The sequence below is a fragment of the Sus scrofa genome, chromosome 3 (assembly GCF_000003025.6).
Source record: "Sus scrofa isolate TJ Tabasco breed Duroc chromosome 3, Sscrofa11.1, whole genome shotgun sequence".
NCBI classification, from domain to species: Eukaryota; Metazoa; Chordata; class Mammalia; order Artiodactyla; family Suidae; genus Sus; species Sus scrofa.
In genome coordinates, this window is record NC_010445.4 from 119,262,285 (window position 1) to 119,287,493 (window position 25,209).

Sequence of the window (25,209 nt, forward strand, 5' to 3'; positions counted from 1 at the left end):
ATGGAGAAGGGACAGCTTGTTCAATAAGTGGTGCTGAGAAAACTGGACAGCCACATGGAAAAGAATGAAATTAGAACACTCTCTAACACCATACACAAAAATAAACTCCAAATGGATGAAAGACCTAGATATAAGACCAGACACTATCAAACTCCTAGAGGAAAACATAGGCCAAACACTCTCTGACATAAACCACAGCAACATCTTCTCAGATCCACCTATCAGAGTATTGACAATAAAAAGAAAAATAAACAAATGGGACCTACTCAAACTTCAAAGTTTCTGCACAGCAAAGGAAACCCTAAACAACACAAAAAGACAACCCACAGAATGGGAGAAAATCTTTGCAAGTGAAACGACTGACAAGGGATTAATCTCCAAAATTTATAAACAACTTCTGCAGCTCCATACCAAAAAAACAAAGAACCCTATCCAAAAATGGGCAGAAGATCTAAACAGACAGTTCTCCAAAGAAGACATACAGATGGCCGAGAAACACATGAAAAGATGTTCAGCGTCACTCATTATTAGAGAAATGCAAATCAAAACCACGATGAGGTACCATCATCCAAAAGTCTACAAACAGTAAGTGCTGGAGAGGGTGTGGAGAAAAAGGAACCCTAGTACACTGTTGGTGGGATTGTAAATTGGTCCAACCACTGTGGAAAGCATGGAGATTCCTCAGAAAACTAAAAATAGAACTACCATTTGATCCAGCAATCCCACTCCTGGGCAGCTCATCTTTTCTATACCTTTAAGGAACTTAATAAAGGCTTTCCCTAAACTGGAGTTGCCAAGCGGTACAAATACACTTAGTCAAGTTAAGAGGGGATAGTTTGGCAAGGAGGCTCTTCCCCATGCCTGTCTTTGAGCCACGGAAGGGCCTCTGAAAACTAAGGAAGGCTTGTAAGGACAAGCTGGGCTACCCCTTGACTCCTAGACAACACTGGACTTCCCTGTTGAGCAGTGACAAATTGCAGATGGTTGAAGAATTATTTCATTTCAACAGTCCACCTCCCAGAAGTGAGTTTCCTTCTTCCCACCTTTTCTTCATCTTCTTTTTTCTTCCCTAAGTCACTTTAACCAGTTGGAGGTGTCCTTTGGGCATGCTGCCAGTCAGTGTTTCTAGGAAAGACAAACACTAGTTTACAGAATGGTTGACTGACGCAAATCGGATGCTATCCAAGGATAACGAAGTTGGAAGCTACAACAGAAGAACCTATATTCATTCAACTGATAAGATTTACTCATCTCCTCCTATGTAACCAGGAATTATTCTAGACATTGAGGGTTCAACAAAGACCAAGACAGAGAAAGTGTCTCATCTCCGGAAATGTACATCTTAGTAGGGAAGACAGAAACTGAGCAAAGGAAAACCAAAAATATCTTCAGCAGTGATAAATGCATTAATGAAAATCGAGCCATGTTTCTGGAGGGTTGGTATTGGGGGAATATCTCCTCAAGTAATGCGTTCAAGTGTTTGATGGTGTTGGCTTCTATGCTAAGGGACAAGAAAGAGTCAGCCATGCTATGAGCAACCAGAGGGAACAGCAAATGCAAAAGTGGGAAGGAGGTTGGTATGTGTGTGGAGAAGACAGGAGGCTGGTGCAGCCAGAGCACAGTGATCAAGGGAAAGGAGGCAAAAGATGAGATCAGAGGGAGAGGATGGGTCCAAGGAAAGGACTTCGGGTTGTGTGCTAACTGTGACAGGAAGCCAGATGGACTTGAAGGATGCACATGACCACAGGAGGTGTGTCTTCTAGAGAAACTCCTCTGACTCTGGGAAGAGAACAGATTGTAGAGAGACAGGAGTAGAAGCTGGAAGAAGAGGCAACAACCCCAGTGGTCCAGGAGAAAGGTGAAGAGGGCTTTGGAATAAGGGGGTCTCCATGAGGAGAGAGAAATGAACTGACTCAAGATATATTTGAGAGTCCAGAGCCAAAAGGACTGAGGGAAGGGTTGGAGATGGGGAGGGAATGCAGGAAAGAGAAACTACATTGTTTGTAGTTGTTGGGCTTGAAGGCTGGGAGAATGATCGTACCACTTACCGCAGAGGGGAAGACAAATGACCTAAGGATGAGCATTGAAGCAGCAAAGCCTGTTTAAAGAACTGGAACCCTCAGGGTCCAGCAGAACATGCCTCCTCTTATGCCCCATACTAAGTGGCCAAAGAAGACGGAAAAGATGAGTAATTTCTGCAGAGTCACATTGATGCTTCTCTCCCTGACCACCCCCATCCACTCCCTCAGAAGTACTAATGGAGCCCTCTCTCCCTCACCGCTGTTCCCCCTCCCCACACTGCCTCTCTGTCCAAGCCCCCAGGACTCTCCTCTGAGATTATCCATTTGCCTCCTCACTGCCCTCCCCCAAGCCACTCTGCACGCAAAAGCCAGAGGGATCATTCTCATCTGCAAGTCTAATACATGCTTTTAACCCACTAGCACCCCTGGCCCTTCAGCTGAAGCTCCCCCATGCTCCTGGGTCTTCCTCTGCCTGCTGGGCACCCTCAGCTCTCACACTCTTTCTCCAACTCTCTTAGAAACCCAGCTGGGGGCTGAGCCAAGAACAACTGTTCCCCCAGGCTCATCCACCCAGCAGGATGCCTTCTGAGCTTGTGCTTTTTTCCTGATGAGAAAATGTTATCAACTATAATGGAAAAAATAAAAATCATTTAAAAAATTCTGTGTAGTAGAAATTGACAGAACACTGTAAATCAACTATAATGGAAAAAATAAAAATCATGAAAAAAGAAAATTAAAAAAAGATAACAATTTAAGAGATGTCAGGGATAACATCAAGCATATTTTCACTCACACTATAGGGGTCATAAGAGAAGAGAGAGAGAAGAGGGTCAAAATTGTATTTGATGAAATTATGGCTGAGCACTTTACAAATCTGAAAAAAGAAACAGATATCCAGGTAGAGGAGGCACAGGGGGTACAAAACAAGATGAATCCAAACAGAGCCATCCCAGGATATATCATAATCACTGACACATAGATCAGTGGGCCATAACAGAGAGCCTAGAAATAAACCTACACTCCTATGGTCAGTTAAACTATATTAAAGGAAGTAAATTAACTATAATAATAGTAATAATAATAATAATAATAAACTATATTAAAGGAGGTAAATTATATTAAAGGAGGTAATGGAGAAAAGACAGTCTCTTCAATAAGTGGTGTTAGGAAAACTGGACAGCTACATGGAAAAGAATGAGATCAGAACATTTCCTCACACCATATACAAAATAAACTCAAAATGGACTAAAGACCTAAATGTAAGACCTGAAATCATAAAACTAGAAGATAATTTAGGCAGAACACTCTTGGACATAAATCATAACAATTTTTGAATCTGTTTCCTAAGGGAAAGGAAACAAAGCAGAAATAAACAAATGAGATCTAGTAAACATTAAAGCTTTTGCACATCCAGGAAAACCACTGAGAAAACTGAAAGACAGCCTACTGAATGGGCAAAAATATTTTCAAATGATATGACCAATAAGGGGTTAATATTAAAAAATATAAACAGTTTGTATAATTCAATATCAAAAAAAATATTTAAAAATGGGCCGAAGATTTGAACAGCATTTTTCCAAAGAAGACATACAAACAGCTTACAGTCACATGAAAATATGCTCAACATTGTTGGTCATCAGTGAAGCTCAAATCAAAACCACAGTGAGATATCACCTCAAACCTGTCAGACAATCTATCATGAATGGATAAAGAAGATGTGGAATATTATTCAGACATAAAAATGAATGTAGTTCTTCATTTGCAACAAAGTGGATGGGCCTAGAAATTATTATGCATAGTGAAAGTCAGACAGAGAAAAACAAATACTATATATTATCACATAGGTGAAATCTAAAAAATGAAACAACTGAATGTATATAACAAAACAGACTGACTCTCAGATGTATGAACAAACTAGTGGATACCAGTGGTGACAGGGAAGAGGGACAGGTCAAGATACGGATATAGGATTGAGATACAAACCACCATGTATAAAATAGTTAAGTGACAAGTATATATTGTACAGTACAGGGAAATATAGCCATTATTTTGTAATAACTTTAAATAGACTATAATCTATAAAAAGACTAAATCTCTATGCTATACACCTGAAATTAATATAATATTGTAAATCATCTATACTTCAATTTTAAAAAAGACTAACTCTCTCAGATTGGAGAAGACTAAGGAGATATACCAATCGAATGCAATATTGGATCCCAGGACAGGAAAAGAATATTAGTGGGACAACTGGTAAAACACAGAGAAGCTGGATGATGGATATACCATTAAACACACCATGAAGTTTTTTTTAGTCTAAAATTATTTCAAAATAAATATAAAACAAATATAAATATAAAACTTAAAATCTAATGAAAGAAAAAATAAATGAATAAAATAAAAAAACAAAATTCATCCATCATTTGCAAGGAAAGAAGAGTCATGATCATTTGGATGCAAGAAGTGGGTATTTAGGGTATAACCCTACATCCAATCTTCCCCAGTAACTAAAGTTGGATGAAAAAGTTTTCAATAAATTCTCTTGTTTTCAGTGACATCAACAGTTTTTATCAATGGTACTAGGGTATCTAATTCTTGAACTTTTTATAGGAATTCACAGTGAGAATTAATTAACCCTACTAATTTCCACCATCACCAAGAACTCCAGTACTTAATGTTTTGCTTTCTCTGCCATACTAACTCAGTTCCTACTCACTTGTCTTCTTTATACTTTTCAAATTTTTGTTAACATCTCTCTTTGTCAGCTTCTTACTTCTCCATGTCCTTGATGGTTTATTCCTACTTTATCCCTCTATTTTCATTTTATTAAGGTTTTGGAAGAAAACAGACAAAATGTGTGTTTTCAATCTGCCATGCTTATCTTTTTAATAATACCTCTAGTGTTTGTATCCAGTTTAATATTTGTTGACCTGAACCAAGTTTATGAAATACTAGGTAAGAGAAGAGAAAATTTTGTGAGGACACCGATGCCCATATCTATTTACACAAATACCTACAAGATTGTTTACATTAAGAAACACAACTGATAAGTTTGATGAGACTGATTTTCACTAACCATAAGAATTTTCCAATTGTCAGAATTGCTCAGAAAAAAAAAAATGCCTTGGAAGGTACTGCATTCCTTTTCTTAATCATAATTAAAGATTTGATGCCCACTAGTGAGTAATATTGCAACCTACAGTGGAAATGGAAAATTTCTAAAGTGTGGATTTCTGGGTTATTTGGGAAAGACTCATTAATTAATTCAACAAGTATATAATTATGTGCATAATTTGGTTTGAAGCCTCCTTGTAGTTAAAGAAGAGTACAAGTAATCTTTCTGTCCATTTCATTCCTTTTGTACTGCAGACATATGCCCTAATCTCACCAAAACAATACATTCTTCTCAATTTTCCAATCATGTCACTTGAGGGAAGCCTACTTCACCCAACCCAATAACTTTTTTTAGTAGTTTCTGTATTAATAGGCTTTTTATTAGTAGTTTCTGTATTAATCATTCTTTCAGAACACCTCAAATAGTCCTGAAGTCATGAAATCACAACCCCTCCCTCCTCCTGTTTTGGTTGTGCTAAAGCAATAGCTGAACTTAAGGGAAGCCAATAACAAATGGCATTGTTTTCATCAGGGGAATGACAGAGGATGGAGTGCTAAGGAAGTAGGAGTCTTGATACAAAGCCTTAGAGTATTATGTCATGTTGGATCCAGGCTGGATGGTAGAGACTGAGATATGCAACAGGCTCCAGGGCCACCAGCACCAGGACTGACATAAGCTATTGACTCAAGCCCTCTTCTGGGTAATATAATAATGAAGAATGTTTTTTGATTTTGGGGAAAGGCATTGATTTGTTATTTTGAAAAAGCTCAAATAATTAAGGTTGTATGGAATTATTACATGGTACAGAAGATTACTTGTCACTGTGAGTCTACAACTCTTCTTTAGCTGATGAATTCATTCAATAGATAGTATATAGTTGGCCCGAATAAGAATATACAAAGAAATTAAGTCTGCTATTTACGTGGAAATACACTGGTAACATAGTAGGTGTGAATGTACTCAGATTGCATCATTATCCTCCACCTAAAGCTATTTTTGAATATAAATAGTATATTTAACACAATGTGGCAAACATTAGTATCTACTTAGAAGATGCTACTTTTATTCATTCACTTAAAAACAAATAAAAATAAAAATAAACCCAGAGATTGAAGATTATTTTGAAAACTATTGTAATATAATTTCAATAAAAAAAAGCTAGGAAACAAATATCTTTGAAAATAATAAACTAGAAAATATTTTAGTAAATGTTTAAGTGAAATAAACTTGTCTCTATGAAATGCTTGAAATATTCCTTTTAAAAAAGTTGTATGAAATATGAAGGAAACACAAACAATAATAAAAATTATCGATACACTAACTCAACAAAATAGCTATGGATGCCCAGAGTGCACATTTTTTACATGTATATTGCAATGATCTGAAGAATATGTAAAGTCTAGAAAACCCAACACCAATAGAGACAATAATAAGTATAGCAGCTATCTTAAGTGCACATGTACTATTGTGCATTGCATTGAGTTAGCATTTTACGTACATTTTTCTCATTAATTGTTACAACTCCAATTATTTATCTCAAATTTAGTAGTAAGAAAACTTTGGCTTAGGAAAGTTCATCATTTTGCCCAAAGCTACACAACAGAATGTGGCCAAACCAATATATAACCAGATCTGTCCAGTATCAAGGCTTTTGCTCAAAATCAAAACAAAACGAAATCTAACACATACACATGCTGAAGTTTCACTACCAATGTTAAGGCATCATCAGTCAGGTAGCCTTATTTCTGCAGACCCAATATAAAAATAGTGAAAACAGTTCTTTCTATCTAAGAACTTGTTTTAGCAGTAGGAAAGCACACATACATTTTGAGCCAAATCTGGAGTTCATTAGAGGAATGTGTCATCAGAGAAACTAATAATCCACTCCAAAACCAAAGTTAGTCTACATTTAGGATAGAGATACTCAACAAGAGAACACATCTCTCTCTTTCTGACTTACTTCACTGAGTGTGAGAGTATCTAGTTTCATCCATGTTGCTGCAAATGGCATTATTTTGTTCTTTTTTATGGCTGAGTAGTGTTTCATTGTGTATATATACCACATCTTCCTAATTCAATCATCTGTTATGGACATTTGGGTTGTTTCCATGTCTTGGCTATTGTGAATAGAGCTGCAATGAACATGTGGGTACATGTGTCTTTTTTAAGGAACATTTTGTCTGGATATATGCCCAAGAGTGGGATTGTGGGGTCATATGGAAGTTCTATGTATAGATTTCTAAGGTACCTCCATTCTGTTCTCCATAGTGGTTGTACAGCTTACATTCCCACCAACCATATGATATCACTTATATCTGGAATCTAACATAGGGCACAAATGAACCTTTCCACAGAAAAGAAAATCATGGACTTGGAGAATAGATTTGTGGTTGCCAAGGGGGAGGGTGAGGAAGTGGGGTGGATTGGGAGCTTGGGGTTAATGGATGCAAACTGTTGCCTTTGGAATGGATAAGTAATGAGATCCTACTGTGTAGCACTGGGAGCTATGTCTAGTCAATTATGATGGAGCATAATATGTGAGAAAATAGAATGTGTACATGTATGTGTAACTGGGTCACCATGCTGTACAGTAGGAAAAAAAAGTTGTATTGGGGAAATAATTAAAAAAATTAAATTAAAAAGAAAAGCACATGCACCCACATACTCATTGCAGCACTATTCACAATAGCCAAGACATGGAAACAAACCAAATGTCCATCAACAGATGATTGGATTAGGAAGATGTGGTATACACACACACACACACACACACACACACACACACACACACACACACGCAATGGAATACTACTCAGCCATAAAAAAGAATGACATAATGCCATTTGCAGCAACATGGATGGAACTAGAGACTCTCATACTGAGTGAAGTAAGTCAGAAAGAGAAAGACAAATACCATATGATATAACTTATATCTGGAATCTAATATATGGCACAAACGAACCTTTCCACAGAAAAGAAAATCATGGACTTGGAGAATAGACTTGTGGTTGTCTAGGGGGAGAGGGAGGGAGTTGGGTGGATTGGGAGCTTGGGGTTAATGGATGCAAACTATTGCCTTTGGAATGGATTAGCAATGAGATCCTGCTGTGTAGCACTGGGAACTATGTCTAGTCATTTATGATGAAGTATGATAATGTGAGAAAATAGAATGTGTACATGTATGTGTACCTGGGTCACCATGCTGTATGGTAGAAAAAAAATTATATTGGGGAAATAACAATTTTAAAAAGTTTAAATAAGAAAAATAAAGGAAAAAACATGAAAATAACTATTAACTAATACCAAAAAAAAAAAGAGGTGTTCCCATCGTGGCGTAGTGGTTAATGAATCCGACTAGGAACCATTAGGTTGTGGGTTCAGTCCCTGGCCTTGCTCAGTGGGTTAAGGATCCAGCATTGCCATGAGCTGTGGTGTAGATAGCAGATGCGGCTCAGATCCCATGTTGCTGTGGCTCTGGCATAGGCCAGCATCTACAGCTCTGATTAGACCCCCTAGCCTGGGAACTTCCATATGCCGAGAGAGCGGCCCTAGAAAAGGCAAAAAGACACACACACAAAAAAGAGAACATGTCTCAGTCTCACTGTTTACACTTCTTCAAACGAATGCCCCACATTTTTCTGCAGTGTGACAAAGTCATGAAAATAGAATGTTATGATTCAGTTAGGAAATGGATGATATCTCTACTGTCTGCTTTCCTTCCTGTTCATCCTTTTGGATTCAAATTAAACAACAACCCTATGTCTGTATCCCAAATGTATGAAAACAATGGTCAAGGTGAGTGAAACTTCCTGGTGCTGAAAATATCACAAAGGAAAGGACATAGGGAAAGCTATGAATGCAGATAGGACATAAAAGGTCATCCAGCCTGGTACAGCTGTGTCATCTTCAGGTGGAGTCTGGACCAGCCCAAAGATTTCAGTGGTAATGGTGCATAAAGAGGATATCCTGATGAATGAATGTGAAGCCTGGAAATTTCCACAAAGGAGATGAGAAGGCTTTATATCCAGCCATTTGGGGCATCTATTTGACCTCACTCTCTCTGACTTCCAACAGAGTGGTGTATTTGGTTTTCAGAGCTATTTGTTGATTGTGGAGCTGAAATATAACTTGCTCTAGATTTGGAAGGAAACACATAGGAAACCAAGTTCAGTGTACTGTCTCTTCCCCTAGATTTATTTGTCTGGATCTCAGTCAAAGGCAGCTGAGAACTGGACAGCAAAGAGGAGCTTTGACAGCACAGAGAACAACATGAGAAATTAATCATGTACTTGGTGGGTTCAATTTTAAAGGTTTTTCAGCAGAAGTTTTGACTACTTGATAACACTAGCAAATGATATATCTCTTTATATTTGTTTTCCATTCAGTAAAATCACTGGTCTATTTCAGTGGGGGGGGTATGCACTGCTCTGTCAAAGAGATACCATGACTATAATTGCTATGTCTACTCTTAATATCTTTAGAAAGATAAGAGAATATTTAATTGACTTTCATTTTAACCACAAACGAACCATAAAATTGAAATCTGAACACATAGTATTGATGTAAAAAAAGGAGTAAAAATTTTTGTTATTATACCCTGGCATGGATTGCAAGCCCTAAGAAATCCTAAACTTTACTCACACCATATTAATAATTACACTCCCATATGGAGGGAACCATATCACATTCTTTGGATGATAATGGTGGCAGTTAAATCTTTGGAAAAGGTGTTTGATAAAGAATCACTGTAGATCCTAGAAGACTTTTTAAAATGTGAAAACACTTGATTTTTCTCACAAGACATTACTTTTCCAGGTAACAGGTAGGTGGCTCACATCATGAGTTTATTTTTAATTAACATTTTTTCTCATTTCTTTACCACATTTCCTGCTCCACTTTCCATCTGAGCCAGGAGGATAAATACACGATAATGACACCCTTTAGCTTTGTCTTTACAAACACCAAATTGATGAGCAGAAACCCCAAATCCTTCATTAGTTGGGTCATAAACTGAAAGAGCTCTTTGATTATAATACGATGAAAGATTTATTAACAAACATGTATTCAGCTAAATCATAGTATTGGCGGGTTTATGAGATTGTCTTTCTCCAGCTGACAGGTGGGGCTTGTGGGCTGCTGTGGGAATGAAAACACTAAATCTGTTAGTGTACTACATAATGATCTAATTACCACCCAACAGAGCACTACAAAAGGGGCTAGAGTTTCAGAACGTTTCTTTGGGTTTGATAGGTCCTGACACAGAAAAAGAAACACATACCACACTTTAGGGGACAAAACTTAAATATGTTAAATAAAATAGAATAAATTAGGTTCTAACAGAAGGCATGTGGTCGAGTAACTTATCTAAAGATAGTAAGAAAGGAAAGAAGGAAGGAAGAAGGGACTCTAGAAAATCCCAAGTCACTTGGAAGGACACTTGATTCTCCACAATCTTCTAGTGGAGATTTCTGGAGACATGTTCAATGGGTAATGATTGCTAGGAATTTAAAATATAGAACTGGTACGCCAAACTGTACACTTAAATCACACCAGGCACATAGAAATAATGAAAGTAATATACTTTCAGCTCATTGAAAATTAAATTTGTGTACATATCTTAAAAATGATAGGCAAAGATCAGTTTTAAAATAGCTTATACCATTTCAGAATTTTAAGATTTAACATAGGGTCATGTATATGGGGATATACTCCTAAAATGTGGTTTATGAGAAATTCTCTGCAAATGTTAATCAAAGTACCAACATTTTCTAATTTAACACTCCCCAAAATGCTAAATTAGTTTGTGTAGTAAAAAAATAACTAACTGCTGTGAATAATTAAATAATTTTGGTGGGTTCAGATTTGTACAAGATGTCTTTTTCTTGAAGTAATTTTTTTTAATCCAAAAGTTTATTTTCTTTTTGTCACAGTATATTTTGAACCATACGTTTCTTTTCCCATTTGATATCTATTGATTATTGTTTTGTCAAACACAGACAAATTTTCTAAATTAATAATTATAAGTGAAATTAACAATAAATAAAATTTGGAATGTGACTTTGGCGAAAACATTTGCTATTTAAAGAAAATTTATATGCTTCTGTGTAGATGTTAAAAGTGAAGAGTGATAAACGGCATAAAGGAGTTATGCTCTTAATCCTTATATTCGATGAAGATTGAGTGGGGAAAGGAAAATTCTTAAACTTTTAGAACTGGAAAGGACTTTAAATATCTTCTTCTAACCCTCTCACTATAGATACAGTTAGACAAGTTCAAATAATTTCTGCAAACATAGTTTCCATAAACGTAGTATTCATTTTCCATCATATGTACACAGATGTGAAACCACAAAAGCCTCTTAAGGAAGTACTTAGTCTTCTGATGTTAATAAAGATCTCTATCATCATAAGCTTCTACAGGAAAGTGAGGCATTAAAGTAGTACTTGGCATCAAATAACAAAAAATATTCTGAGGAGTGTGTTTGTGCATATAACAAAAATAATCATTTTCAATAATACCATTCATGTTTTGAGTGCCATTCACCATGCTAAGCAGTGTGCTAGCTGCTTTTCATATAGACAATATCCCATGCTAAAAGGGTATATACTGCTATAATAATTTTAATTTATAAATAATAATTTATAATAATGTAATCAAAATACATTTGATTGGCCATTTCATAACTTTTATCAATTCAGATTATCAGAAGGAAATATTTACTGGCATATAAATATTTCCTTAGTAGGCTTCAGTGAGGAAACAGATGTACTCTGCACTGCACTTATCCTCAGGTTATCATTAAAACAGCAATACTAATAATTACATTGTTATTACAGGCTTGCTGTGAGGATAAAAAAGAGAACATATGCAGCTTCTAAGCTGCTAATGATGTACGGGTTGCTGACCTATTACTCTTATTATGGGCCCCAGGAATAATGTTTCCCACTTTAGGTTTGGAACTTATCACATGCTGACCTTTGCTAACATTGCCTCCTTTGGTCCACATTCTGGGGAACTTGAAACCTGGGGATTTAAGTGAAGCAAGCATTATAATTTTATCTGCCTTATATTTTCACTAGCTAATGAGGACATCTCTTACCTCCCTAAGAAGACTCTGTGCTCTCATAGGACAGAGAAATCATCCCCTCTGTCTCTTCTAATCACTACATCTTCCAGAATAGGATGGGAGATAGGAAACATATTTAAGGAACACTTGGAAACTCTTACAGTTGTGGAAATTTTGAGTACATTCCTCTAAAAGGCAGATTTCCTAAAAATGAAGCATTCAAGATTGTTCTCAAATCACTGAAAAGATATTTTATTGGAAACTTACTTTGTGATAAGTGGCCCTGACCAAGCCATCCTAGGTTATTTTTCTGAGATTTCACTCATCTACAGAAGTTTCAATATCTACCCTTTATTTTCTCAAAATTAGATTATGTAATCCGTTTAGCTGTAGAATACTTCAGCAAATATCACCTGGACATACCACTATATGGGGAACACTATGGTCCTTACATTTAAGGAAAATGAATTAAAGTGATTCATATAAATTCATATCAATGGAAAATGATTCATACCATAAAATGACAACTACAATGTCTAGAGCAAAACAAAACTCAGAAAGTGATTGGTAGCAAGTTGTTATGAAATCTATGCAATAATGGAACCATCAGCACCAAGATTAATGAGGAGGTTATTCTAAGGTGGACAGTGGAAGTGGGAGGACAAGATTATTCATAACTTATTTTTATTAGGTAAGGTATATGCTAGGTTTTAGGGATTAAAAGACTAATAGTAGGGGATAGATAAAATAGCATTAAAAACCCAACAAAACACAACCATAAAGTACTTATAGAAAGAACTATTGAGGAGTTCCCGTCGTGGGTCAGTGGTTAACAAACCAACTAGGAACCATGAGGTTGCAGGTTCGATCCCTGGCCTTGCTCAGTGGGTTAAGGATCCGGTGTTGCCATGAGCTGTGGTGTAGGTTGCAGACGCGGCTCGGATCTCGCATTGCTGTGGCTGTGGTGTAGGCCGGCAGCTACAGCTGCAATTGGACCCCTAGTCTGGGAACCTCCTTATGCAGCAGGTGCAACCATAGAAAAGGTAAAAAGAAAAGAAAAGAAAAAGAAAAAAGAACTATTGAGAAAACAGAGGGTTCTATAGGAAAGCAAAGGAGGGTATTATACTGTGGCTTCAGGAGCTGGGTTCCGTGAACTCACCCAGAGTAAGGCAAAGGTCTGGAGCAAGAAGGTGCGAAGTAGGGGAAGGCCACAAGATGAGCATTGAGAGATACTTTAATAAATTACAAAGAGGAAAAAGTACCATGTTTCACTATGGTTAAAGCAAGATACCAGGAGAGAGATAGTAAGAGATGAAACTAAATTCAATGTCTTGTAAGATATGTTGAAGGATTTGGACCTCATCCAGAAGACAATGGGAAGTCGGCTGAAAAGCTTTTAGTAAGAGAATGGAATGATCAGCTTGTATTTCATAAAGATTATTTTGTTTGCAGTGAAAAGAATAGCTGGAAGGGGTCCAAACAGGAAGCATAAAAAAACGGGTAAGAGACTACAGGCAAAAATCCCTGTGAATGATTATAAAAGCCTAAACTAGAACCATAAGAATAAGGGTAAACAAAAAAGGACATCATAACTACCTATATTTAAGTCTAGTTAGATAGACAGACAGACAGACACATAGGAATAGATTTTTTGTTTTTAATTTATATATTTATTTAGTTTTTATATCTGATCGGATATGGGAAAACAATCCAGGATGATAGCAAGTTTTGGATTTGAGGAACCAAATACAACAGCAGCATTGTACAAGTTTAGCAGCCATAAAAGGGGTGGATTTAAAAAATATATATATTTCTGGGTAGTTCCCTGGTGGCTCAGTGTGCTACTGATCCACAGTTGTCACTGCTGTGGCTCTGGTTACAGCTGTGGTGTGGGGTTCAATCCCTGACCCAGAAACCTCTGCATGCCACAAGTATAGCCAAAAAAATTATTTCTGGAAGAGAAAAAGAGCCAAAATTTTAATTGATTGTTACCGCAAAAGATAAATACATCAACTCAATAATGAAGTATCTCTGTATGTGTTTGACCAAATAAATTGAAGTTCCTTCAATTGCATTGTTGGAAATCAAATGTTAGTGTGTAGATTTCTAGTGCTTCTTGTTTTTCTCTTGGAAATGTAAGAAATTTCTGTGCTTCTTTAAACGATCAGTTGAGATACGATAGACTCAAGGTAATCAGTTTTATGTCCTGTGTTTTTTTCCTCTTCTCTGAGTGGACCTTAAAAGTTTAATGTTGCTGACTGCAAACAAAATGAATCCAAAGGAAATTTTGGGGGAGTTGGATCCCTCTCCACAGGCAGAATGATAAAAAAAACAGTCTGCATGAATGAGAAAAACCTCCACTGATGGGCAAATGGAAAACTGTGGTATCCTTTCATACATATAAGCAATATTTTAGGAATCCTTTTTAAAAAAAGATTAAAACAATAGATAAAGCAATTTCATAATGACAAAAAAAATAAAATGTTTAAATATTCACTCACTTTGATTTAAAAAATAATAATTTCTGTTTCTCTTCTATAGAGGTGGAGATGGGCCTGAGGACCGGGAAAGGGATCCTTCCAGGGAGTGAGAAACAGTCTATATTTTCAAAAGGGTGGAAATGAGATTATACATGTACATCAAGCTGCATACATAAGAGTCTACGTAGCCTAAGTTATGTCTCAATTTTTCAAAATGTAAAAAAAAAAAAAAAACTTTCCCATTTGGCAAGGGGCAGATTTAAGAGTAAAAATAATGACTTCAAATGAGATATATTGACTTTTAAGATGTTTGTGGGATGTCAATCAATTCTATCCATTAGACAGTTGGAAATATGGATCTCAAGCACAGCATGGTGAGAAAGTCTGAAAATATAAATTTAGGAATCATTAACATATGGGACATACTTCAGTCTTTGACAGTGGAAATAGTTATGCAAGAAATAAACAAGTTAGTTGATGGAAAGAGGAAGAGATGTCCACAAAGCAGAATTAGTAAAACTGGGAGAATGTCATGTCACAGAAGCCGAGGGAAGAAAAGATATTTTAAGGAGGAAGTGAAGAGTTCTTGCTGTGGCACAGAGGGTTAAGGATTCAGCATTGCCTCTGCAGTGGCTCAGGTCTCTGCTGAGGCACAGGTTTGATCCTGAGCCCTGTGCAGTGGGTTAAGGACCTGACAGTGCTGCAGCGATGATGTAGGTAACAGCTGCAGCTAGGATTTGATTCCTGGGCCAGGAACTTCCATATGCTGCATGTGTGGCAAAAAAAGGAAGGAAAAAAATAAAAAAGAAAAGGAAGAAGAAATAAAGGAGTTCACTGTATCAAATGTAACTGAAAAGTCAAGATAAACACTATATACCTTTCATTGGATTTAAAAACAAGGAGACTGATGGTAATTTTAATGGGAACAGTTTCACAGAGATGATGAAAAAGGAGGTAGTCAGAGGGTAATCTGCTAAAGAAGGACATCTGAGGACATTTGTAAAAGATAAGGAAAATTCACTAACCTAGTATATTATGTGTGTGTGACTGGGTCACTTTGCTGTACAGTAGAAAATTAACGGAACACAGTAAGCCAACTATAACGGAAAAAATAAAAATCATTAAAAAAAAAACAAGAATGAGTAGGGGAAAATCAGTTGAAATGTCTGGCAAAGGGAAGAGCTAAGATCGGAGGTTTCACATGGTTAGTGGGAGAACTAGTGAGGTGTCTGATATGGTTCAAAAATGGCATTCCTGGAAGAATGTTGGAGAGACTAAAGCAGGGAAGATCATTCTAAACTTTAAAAATGGCGGACTCAAGACAATTGGATATTATTCTTTGGGACACTTGAGAGCCACTGAAAGGCTTTAGGCAAGTGTCAATTTTTAGAACTAAATTAAAAAGAATATCCTAGGCATAGAATGAAGAATGAATTAGTGAATAATCACCATTAATCGATAAGTGAGAACTAAATAATAAGGTACTTTCTCAGTATCAAAGCACTGAACAATGTCAGAACAGTCACTGTACCATCCATCCACATGCCATATGTTGTAACTCAGTAGTGCTGTGGCCTCACAGTAACTGTGACTTTATGAAGTACCTGTTTATACCACAAGAAAATGCTAAAAGAGTTCTGATCCAATAGTTTGCTTAATGAATGATATTAAAACAAGACTACTGAATTCCTAGTAAATAGCCAGACCTTCTATATGCAAATGAATGTAGAAAGCAATCTCTTTCAGATTCTCTCTGTCTCTCTTTTTTTTTAGGGCCATAGGTATGGCATATGGAAGTTCCCAGGCTAGGGGGTCCAATCAGAGGTGCAGCTGCCAGCTGACACCACAGCCATAGCAACACCAGATCTGAGCCTCATCTGCAATCTACTCCATAGCTCATGGCAACACCAGATCCCTAACCCACTGAGCGAGGCCAGAGATCAAATCCACATCCTCATGGATACTAGTCATGTTCACTATCACTGAACCACAACAGGAAGTACTTTTTTTTTGTTTGTTTTTTTGAAATTGCACTTTTTGCAGAGAAAATGATTATTTGACCATACCCAGTAACCTGAGTTCCTAGTGACTCAAACTGCCTCTAGAAGTCAACATAAGGTACAAAGTTGGAAATAATGTCTTTCTTACAAATATTCAAAAGTTTTGAAATCACATCTAAAAAGACATTCCAAAAATACTATAATGTTTGTACTGGGTTGGTACAACAGTAGCCTAGTTGGAAGATATGCCATTTGTACATTGTTGCACAGTTACCTCTCTCACTTGCCAGGAAAGGAAAAGAAGCTGGCCAGGCATAGTTCCTTCCACATGACTTTTCAGTCCCCAAACTAGCCAGAGCCCTATAAACCAATTAACACAGTTGGGTGCCACTTAACAGCCTACACTCTTGCTCAGGACTTACATCCTCAATTTGACCTTAGCACAACTACCATCTCCCATCAAATGCTTGATTCCAACAATTCAGGCATGGGGACACTGATAAGGGAAAAGAAGGGTTTTCGTTTCTGAAAGCTAGACGCCTGAGTCAATTTGTCCCAATTGTATCTGCACAAGGCCTATTATATGGACTGTGATTTCCAGGGATGAAAGCTGTGAACTCCCAGGTCACTTGTAAACTGATCACTCCCCAGTCTTTCCTCCTCCTGCTTTTAAGTGGTTTGAGGCTGGTAAACTGAAACCTGAAGAAACACAGAGCTCTGATCCCTGGGACCTCCAGAGCAAACCTGGACTTTGGCTGATTTGCTGTAGGAAGTAACTGCTTACTTACCCCATAATTAACACCACAAGCTGATCTCTGGAAGATAAAGTACAGAAGGTCAGACATAAGATCATTTAGAGAAGGATTTCACTAAAGCAGTACTTTTTAGTAGCTCTTGTGGCTATTTCACTCATGAAACAACTGGGTATAATTTCTAAAAATATTACTGTTCATAGGCACGGAGAAAAGAATCAATTACACATCACTGAATACTATCTCAGTAAATTCCTCTTTGATTAATTAATGTTACTACACCACATGCCAACTTGATAATGTATTGAGATGTAAAACCCGTCTTTTGTTCAATGGCAAGTTAAACAATTTTAACTGTATTTTACTACTCTATATACAAAATGAGCTTTCTTCTCTGGTTAGAAGTAGTTACTGGCTTACCAGCCTCTATCAAAATAAAGTTCCCCTTTGAGTTTATAGGCCTTCGTGACCTGGCTTCCTGATCACCTTCTGTAGGTGCCTTCCTCTTACTCTCACTGCCATCCTCTCAGCCATGTTCACTTCTGATAAATGCAGTTTCATGCCTTTGTACTCCTGCAAAACTGCTCCTTCATTTGGATGAAATTCCTTTACTTCCTTGTCTATGAAGCAAATTACTTCTCATCCTCAAAACCTAGTTTAAGAATCACTTCCCTGCAAAGCCTTCCCTAGCTGCATCTGCAATATGACCCTTCTCTGGGAATGTACCACAGCTTACATCTATTACATTACTGTCATGGAAAATATCAATCTCTCCTGTAATTTGTTTGTCTATGAATATCAAATTATAGGAATCAAATGAAGAGACCTGTCATTAGAATAAGCTGTTTTCTAGTATCTTTGCTCCCAAATAATCTAAAATCAAGACCTATCTTCACCCATGATAATCTGTATCTCAGAGTAGATGAAGCTGGGAGCAAATGCTTTTTTTTTTAATGTAGTAAAGATCATTAAAGTTTAACACAATTAAAATGAAGTAAGTATTCATACTATTCTACTGGTCCCAGGGGAGCTCAAGAGTGAGACTTCTCAGACTACATTCATCAACACCATTCAAAAGTCGCCTGTAGCATGTATGATGCGCTGATTCCATGTCAGCAGCATCACCTTCACATACAAATATTTATTCCCTTTAGCTCAAAGCTTTTACCTCTGGATATCTATAATAACCCACCAAATTTGACTGAACTTTAAATCCAACGATATCCTTTATAGTATTATACATAATATTAAAAATAGAAATTAAGCTAAATATCCAAAAATAAGGAAATTGATAGATTCATATATGTTACAGAAACATGGTGGAATATTACAAATACATCAAAATTGTTAATAAGGATATATATCATAGAAATTCACATAAGTGTTAGGTTAGAAAAAGAACAAATATCTTGCAGAAAAGTCACATTAACATGTAGAGAAATGGAAACCTACACTAAAAAAAAAGTGTTGTATAACTTTAATGATACCATGCATGGCTTTTTAAACCTTCTAATTTTCAATATTTTCTAAATTTTTGTAATGAATATGTATTAATCCAACCAGAAAACTGTAAGAGTGTGTTAAAAGGCAAAAATTATAAAAATATATTTGTAAGTCAACAAATTAACACTTATAAACCATATTAAAGATACTGGTCAAATTGAAAAGCATTCTATTTATGCAACAAACTAAAAAAATACCAAGAAATCTAAATGAAAGTTCATTAAATTAATAAACGTGATAAAGTTCAAATGGGATAGAGGATATATTTTAAAACAAGTCTCAGAATGTGTTTCTTAACGTACAATGTAAATGCATTTGTAACCAATAACCCATGTTTCATATTTTAAAAACCTATGATGTATATATTTATACTATAAATATAAAGCACTTTCAAAGAATTCAACAGAGATTTCAATAATCAAAAGTGTATGCAAGGCACTGTCTAGTGATATGACTTTGAAAAAGGTCTTTCCTCTCTGCCAACTCAAAATCAGCAAAATCAAAGCATTACACACAAGGTATTAACTAAGTTTCCATATAGCTCCAAAATACTGGTTTTCTAAGGGCTGTCATGCTGCAGATGAAGTGGGGGAGTAAAAGGGGTCTTAGGGACATGTCTGTGAAAAAAAGCTTCCCAGCAAGTAACTTTTTTTAAAGAGTCAAAAACAGAGAAAAATTAGAGGGATGGGTTAGGGAGAGGAAGTAGGAAAGGCAGGAAAGAGAGAGACATCAAAGAGAGAATATTTTATGGGAGGGAAGCATTAGTGAAATACCTCTCAGGGATGTTCCAGAGTGAGAAAGTAGAAAGTATGTATATGAAATTTAAGTCCATGTATCAAAACCTAAAAATAAAATTTAATTCACCATGAATACCACTCCATGTCTTGGGTTAAGTTTAGTCATTTGTACTACACAAGAAAAATTCAATACCTAAAATCATTTGATGGAATCTGTAAAAATGTACATGTGGTGCCGTGAAGAAATATTAGTCTTTGGGTTGCTGGGCATGCTAGGTCACCATGTTAAAAAACCAAGATAATATTAAAATAATTGGAAACGGTAGATGAACTTTGAAATTTTGACCTAGATTGCTTTAATCAATAATTGAACAAAAGGGAAATAAATAGTGAAATACTTCTAGGTGTTTACCATGTCTTTACTCTTTTTTCTTTATGGTTTTAACTCTTACCTCCATGTAAGAATAAAGAATATGTGAGTATAAATATATTCCTCTATTAAAAGCTCCAGAATATTCTTTTCAGTCTCCTGGAAATCTCTACCTAGCTCTTCTACAGGAAACTCAAACCCAACATTACTATAATCTCTGTCAACCAACTCCTTTTACCCTACCTTGTTTCAATTAATGGTACCACTGCCTACCCAATCATTTAAAGCATGCTAACTTTCTATTTTATTGTATCTACTTTCCTCACTTAATTCCTAAGAGATAATCATTTGTAGAACCATTTGTCAAAATCTAACATGTGCATCACAGTGGATTACTTTAAAAACATATTATCAGTTATACTGCTTCTTTTACATTTCCCCATCTCTACTTTCCATACCTGACAAACTCTTCTTTCTACTGGTCTAAGAGCATAAAATCAGCACAATATTGTCCAGGCATGGATAGAAAGGTTTTGACTATCCAGTATGTTGGTAATAATCACATAAGGATATTGAGCATTTGAAGTATGGCTAGTGCAACCAGGGAATGAGTCAATTTAATTTATTTGATTTGTTTAATCATAAATAAATACATGTGGCTAGGGAATACCACATTGGATAGTGTAGAGCTAGATCTAATATTTTAGTCCTTGTTTTAGAAATATTCAGTAACTCAACTGCATCCAAATTGTGAGAATGAGATAAACTGAAAATTCATCAACCCACCATTTGAGAATCTTCAGGATCCGGTTCAACTTAAATGCCTATTCTTGTATCTCATTCCACCCTATCATGACCCCCTGTGATACAAATATATTGGAATGTCCATAGTTTTTTTTAAAAGTCCCTTATATTTTCAATTTAACTAGAAATTCATCTATCAGGGCCAGGCTTACTCCCCTGAAGAGAAAAGGTTCCTATGAGCTAGAACTGAATATGTGCAAATAATTGATTAAATACACACACTAAGTTCACTAAATATGCACTATATGATCTGCCCTGAGCCAAATACTGAAAGGGAGTAAAAGTGCAAAAGAAATAATTTTTACTCCAGGTGCTTAAAATTGAGCTGGGTACAAATGGCATACATATAACAAAGTAAAGAGCAGCATCAAACAATCTACTAGAAAGGTCCTATTGCTTCAGAAGATGGGATATCTTTTTAGTTATAAAGGTCTGTGAATACCTGGGATGGACTATGAAGGACAAGTCTGGCTACTTTGGACAAAAAAAAAAAAAAAATCAGAAGAGCACAAACAAATGCTAGAACATATGAATAATAATAGAAGATTAGTGAACCAATCTCTATGAATCTGTATGAAAAGAAGGTGTTATAAAGTGCAGAACATTGCAGATAAATAAGGAAAGATGAAGAGGCCAGACTGAGAAAAGCCTTGGCTCCCAAAATAAATAATGTGGACTCTAGGCAGCAGGGAATCTTCAACAGCATTTGAGTGGGAGAGAAATGGAATTAAAGTTAATAGCATATGGAAGCGATTTTTCCCATATAGCTTTAACTTTAAAAATTAGCTTTATTGGGACTTCTAGAATGGCAAAATAAGGAGATCAGCAGACCCTGCCCCATCAAAACAATTAACTGATAAAAATTATTTCTAAGAAATCATATCTAGTCTCCAGAAATTTTCCTAATGGCATATAGGAAATGAGAAACATTCATTCAAGAAAACCTAGCAAATTTTATTAAGAATACTGAGAGTCTATAACATTTAGTCATAGTATACATCATTAGTTCCCTCTGACCCCATAATTTGATGTTATAGAAGCCTGCAGTCCCCCGTCTGGGGCTATAGTTTTACCCTAGAAAGGGTTAGATGCTGGCATTCCTATCCCTTCAGAACCACGCTGCAGAAATTCTATTCCAGGCAAGCTCTATGGAAAGGACCATGTCCTTTTTCGTTGGCCAGCGCCATGCATAAAGCAGAAGTTCTACCCCAGGCTCCGAAATACTAGAATACTAATTATGCTATCCCAGCTCACTCACAAGGAAGAGGTTTTACATCGAGAAAAATTCAGAAGACCAGGGGCTAGCCCTCCCACATGCTTACTCATAGAGTATAAGTGCTCAGTACAGTAATTTTCAGGTAAGCTATAGAGCTTTTCCCCCATAGCCTGCTTCCCTTCTGGGTAGAAGTACCTCTTCCAAAGATCCACTCAGACACATCTTAATAAAAATACTGAAATCTAAAATAAGAAAAAATCTTAAAGCAGAAAATGATGACATCACATAAAAGAAAGCCACAATAAGATTAACAGCTGTTATCTCCTCTAAATCAAAGCGGCCAGCAGGCAGTGGGATGACATTAAAAGAGCTGAAAGTTAAAAATCTCAACCAAGAATATTATATCCTGCAAAGCTATCTTTGAAAAATGAAGGCAAAATAAAATTGTTCCCAGATAAACAAAAATTGAAAGAATTTGCTTCTAGTAAAACTTTTACACATGGAATACTAAAAGTTTTTCAGGCTGAAAACAAGTGATATCAGCCAGTAATTTGAATCCACATGAAAAAGCAAAAGAACATTAATAATGATAATTACATAGGTAATTGGAAAAGACAATACAATTACATATTTATTTTCCTTTCTTCTCTTGACTGATATAAAAACGCAATTATGTAAAACAATATGAGCATTGTTGCACATATTGCATTGTTGAGGTCATAATATGCAGAAATGTAACAAATATATGACAATAACAAAGCTGTATTGAAGTAAGGAAAAAAGACTAAATGCTAACTCAAACCCACAGGTATAACTGAGAAGAACCAGAAAGGGTAAGTAAAATCAATATAACAAAGTCTATAAATATATATTTGCCATTTTCTTTCTCCCAGGTTATTTAAAATATATATTAAGTAATAATTATAAAAATGTATCACTGAATTTGTTTTATATATATACTGACATAATATGTATAACAGTAATAATTTTAAAGGGTGGGAGGAAATGGCGTTACAAATGAGTTAAGTTTCTGTATTTCACTAGGCCTAAGTATATAAACCTGAAATGGATTCTGACAAGATGCATACTGTAAGATCTAGAGCAACCACTACGGACATAACTCAAAAATATAATTAAACTCCATTAAAGAAATTAAAATGTTACTCTAGAAAATATTCACATAGTAAAAAAGCAGGCAATGAAAGAATAAGAAACAACAAAGACAAACACACAAGGAAAAAATAAAGCAAACTGGTACATGTAAATCCAACCATATCAATAATCTGGATCTCTATCTCAAATCATGTAAAAATAGCTCAAAATGGATTACAGACCTTAATGTCAGAGCCATAATGATACAACTCTTAACAATAAACCATAGAAATAATTCTGTGACCTTAAATTAGGCAATAGCTTCTTAAACATGCCACCAAAGCACAAGCAACAATGAAAAATAGACAAATTGGCAAAGAGACAAAATAGATAACGAGACAGACGGATGAATTTTAAGCAGGCAAATGTGAAACTTTTATGGTGGAAACTACCATCCAGAACATGAAAAGACAAACCACAGAATGAAAGAAAATGTTTGCAAAGCTTATATATGAAAATGGATTTGTAACCAGAATATATAAAAAACACTTTAATTCAATGATATAAAGACCAATAATCTATTTTTTTAATGGGAAAAGGATCTCAGTAGACATTTCACCAATGAAGATATACAAGTGGTCAAAAAGCTTTTGCAAAAATGCTCAGCATCATCGGTTGTTAGGGAAATGTAAATAATAGCAAAGGTGAAATGCCACTTCCCAATCACTAGGCTGTAAAGTCAGATAATAACCAGTGTTAGAGATGATGAGGAAAAATCAGAGTCTTCATACATTGCAAATTGGAAGGTAAAATATTGCAACCACTTTTAAAAAGTTTGGGAGTTCCCCAGAGGGTTAAACATAGAGTTTTCATATAACCCAGCAATTCTACTCCAACGTATACATCCAAGACAAATGAAAACACATATCCACAAAAAAAGCTTGTAAACAGGAGTTCCTGTCGTGGCTCAGTGGTTAACCAATCTGACTAGGAACCATGAGGTTGAGGGTTCGATCCCTGGCCTTGCTCAGTGGGTTAACGATCCGGCGTTGCCATGAGCTGTGGTGTAGGTTACAGACATGGCTTGGATCCCGCATTGCTGTGGCTCTGGGGTAGGCCAGTGGCTACAGCTCCAATTCGACCCCTAGCCTGGGAACCTCCATATGCCGCAGGTGCAGCCCTAGAAAAAGGCAAAAAGAAAAAAAAAAAAAAAAGCTTGTAAATAAATGTTCATAGCAGCATTACTTATCCTCACCAAAAAGTAGAAACAACTTATATATTCATTGACTGATAAATGGATAAGTAACTGATAAATATAACTGTTCAATAGAGTATCCATTGCAATAAAAGGAAATGAATTGTTGATACATGCTGCAATATGGACAAATCTTGATAACTTTAAGCTACATGAAAGAAACCAGGTATAAGAGAACATATCTGAATGATTCCATTTACACAACATGACTATAATAGGAACATTTATAAAGACAGAAAGTAGATTAACAGTTTATTAAGGCCTTGAGGAGGTAAAGGGTAGGGTAGGAAATTAATATATTGAGCATCTTTTTATGTGCGTATTGACTATTTGTATATCTTCTTTGGAAAATGTCTACTCACATCCTTTGCCCATTTTTGACTGGATAGTCCTTTTTATTACTGAGCTATAGGCATTCTTTACATGTTCTAGATATAATTTCATCAGATTTGTGATCTGCAAATTTCTCTCACTCTGTGCTTGTCTTTTTATTTTCTTGATAGTGTCCTTTGAAACACAAGTTTTTTTTTAATTTTTATGAAGCCCAATTTATCTGTTTGTCTTTTGTTGCTTGTGTCATGCACCTATTCCTTTTAAAAGGAAAACTGAAAGTCTGATTCTGATGTTTGCCTCATGTTTACAGAGATAATATTCAGATACTTAGTCTGACTCAAATTGTATCCTAATGGTGACAGTGGTGTTGTGAAAAGAGTACATCATTGTCTTTATAGAGCTAATAGGCATGTTGTCAGTATATCATGATTTACTGAATACCTCTCTGGTGCTAGAGGAAACCAG

General features: G+C 36.0%; 1 long non-coding RNA gene across 3 annotated transcripts in view; it reads right to left on the reverse strand.

Moving 5' to 3' along the window:
- LOC106509892 overlaps positions 1-25,209 on the reverse strand; it is a 479,383-nt gene that overhangs the window by 287,722 nt on the left and 166,452 nt on the right. The window lies entirely within an intron of this gene.